This window comes from Aptenodytes forsteri, unplaced genomic scaffold (genome assembly GCF_000699145.1).
Source record: "Aptenodytes forsteri isolate BGI_AS27 unplaced genomic scaffold, ASM69914v1 Scaffold345, whole genome shotgun sequence".
NCBI classification, from domain to species: domain Eukaryota; kingdom Metazoa; phylum Chordata; class Aves; order Sphenisciformes; family Spheniscidae; genus Aptenodytes; species Aptenodytes forsteri.
The window spans coordinates 8846-11034 of NW_008796186.1; positions in this window are offsets into that span (position 1 = coordinate 8846).

The following is a 2189-nucleotide window of genomic DNA, read 5'->3' on the forward strand; positions in this document are numbered from 1 at the left end:
CACGGCGGACCTCAGCCTTCGGGGGGCGGGACGGGGGCAGGGGAAACCAACCCGGAGCTCTGCGCCGCCGGCGGGGGAAAAGCGATGCGCCTTTCTCCCAGCTCCGGCCTCGCTCAGCCTGGCCTCCCCGCAGCAGCCCGCGCCCGTAAAGTTACTCTAGTGGTAGCTCTGCCTTCTGGTCTCGGCGAGGAGGAGAAGGGGACCCCCTCCCATCCCATCCCCTCCCCTCGTCTCCCACCCCACTCCATGCCAGCCCTGCATATGCCCACCTTAAAGTTGCTGGAAGTTGACAGTCCGCATCCGGGACGCAGCTGGGAGTCCGGGCTCTTTCCCACCCCGCTCCTCCGGCGTGTCTCTAGCTCCTTTCCCGGCCCCCCTCGTGCGTCCTGAAGAGGCAGCGAGCTGGCTTGGTTTTGGGAATCCTCTTGTACACCCCTCCCTTCTCCGCGGGCTGAATCAGCTTCTTTTACACCACCGGCAGCTGGACTGTAGCAGAGGCTTGTTTGCTTCTCTGCAGCCGCGATGAGCTAAGTAGTTGCCTCCATGTCCTTCCTCTAACCATCTGATAGTTTTATGTGGTGACATGAGCAGAAAAGACCCCTGTAGAGGCGCTTCATTAATGTGCCACTTCTTTGCTATCATATGACAATCGCCTTGGGAGCAGGGGGAGGGGAGCGGGGAGGAGGGGGCTGGAGAGAAAGGCATAATCTGGTTTCATTTACACCTATTTACATGGACACCTTGGGCCAATGGGAATCATTTCCATTTGAAGACAAGGCGAGGGGTGAAAAGGCTCCGCCAGCGGAATTGCAGTGCGATGGTACCCGGTGGCTGGGGGTGGGGGGGAAGGTATGCACTAACCTCTCTGTGGACTTTGCAGGAAGCTTAGTCTGCAATTCACACTTACAAATGGAGGTACCGAGCAGTGGGATGTTTGACATGGAAATTGCTTGGCTGTGGTATTCTGTTTGTTCTGCATTGTTATCTGATTTGTATTGTTGGCTAACTTAAGGCGAGCCTTTTTCCCTGTAACGAGAGACTTTCTCTTTGCCAAATCCGCTCTCCCCGAGCGAAGGTTCTTTCGAGGAGAGAAAAGATCGGGGCTCCCCCGTAGCCGCCCCTGGAAGTTTCCTTCCCCCCCCCGGCCCAGGCAGGACCGTTGCTCTACTTCCGCGGACCTGTTGGTGCAAAGCCGTGGGAGTCGCCTTAAAATTCGCCGCAGCGGCCGGGCTCCTGGTCCGCGGCCGGGGCACAGCCCCGGTGTGCTCGGTGCCGAGCTGCTCTCCGCGACGCTATCCGGCTCCCGCGCCAGCCGTCCGACCTCGGGGCGGGGGGGTCCCGCAGAGCTGGTCTGGGGTAACCGGTCCGTGTCACCGGTTGCTGTGCTAAATATCGTCAACCTGACGCCTTCTGCGGGGGTTTCCGTGATGTGTCTCGGGCTGTTCGTGTGCCTGTGTGCTTCTCGGTGCGCACTTGTGTGCGGAGGAGCAGGCAGGATGTGTAACACCCGAGTTGCGGCGCTCTCTGCTCCACTGTACTGCCTCCTCCCCGGGAACCGAGGCCCGATCCTGGAACCGCAGCCCCAGCGAGCAGCCCCGCTGCCAGCCGTGTGTCCTGGGGGCAGGATCAGGCCCGGAAGGTCCCAGGCTTGCCCTGGCATAGGAGGGAAGTTTGTACCATGTGTATTCCCGAGGCTGCGGTGCATCCTGTCACCCTAGAGCCAGAATAAAAGATTGTCTCGGGAGCTGCACGCCCTGGGAGGAAGAGCCTTTGTGGTGAATACACATACGCTCCATTAACAATATTTTCGGAGTCGGTCAATAACTCACCAAAACGTAGCTTAAACACGATGAATTTAGGAGATTAAACAATTTCATTAATATTGAAATGGCTGCCGAGGCTGAGCGCGCCCGCTTGAAATGCAAGCGCACGTTTTTCAATATTAACAGAAGTACTTGAAGAAAAGAATAATGTCACCTTCTTAATTCAGCAAAAATAGCTGGGGTGGGGGAAGGGAGCGCCCCTCCGGCTGTCTGTGCAGCGGGGGCTGCTGCGAGACGGGCTCTGCGGGCGCGTTGGAGTCTTCTCGGAGGGACAGTCCCCATCAAGCAGGGCTCCCTGAAACCTGGCAGCAGCTTGAAAACGCATTTCACGCTGCAGCTAGCTCCGACGTCGTGTGTGTTAAACTG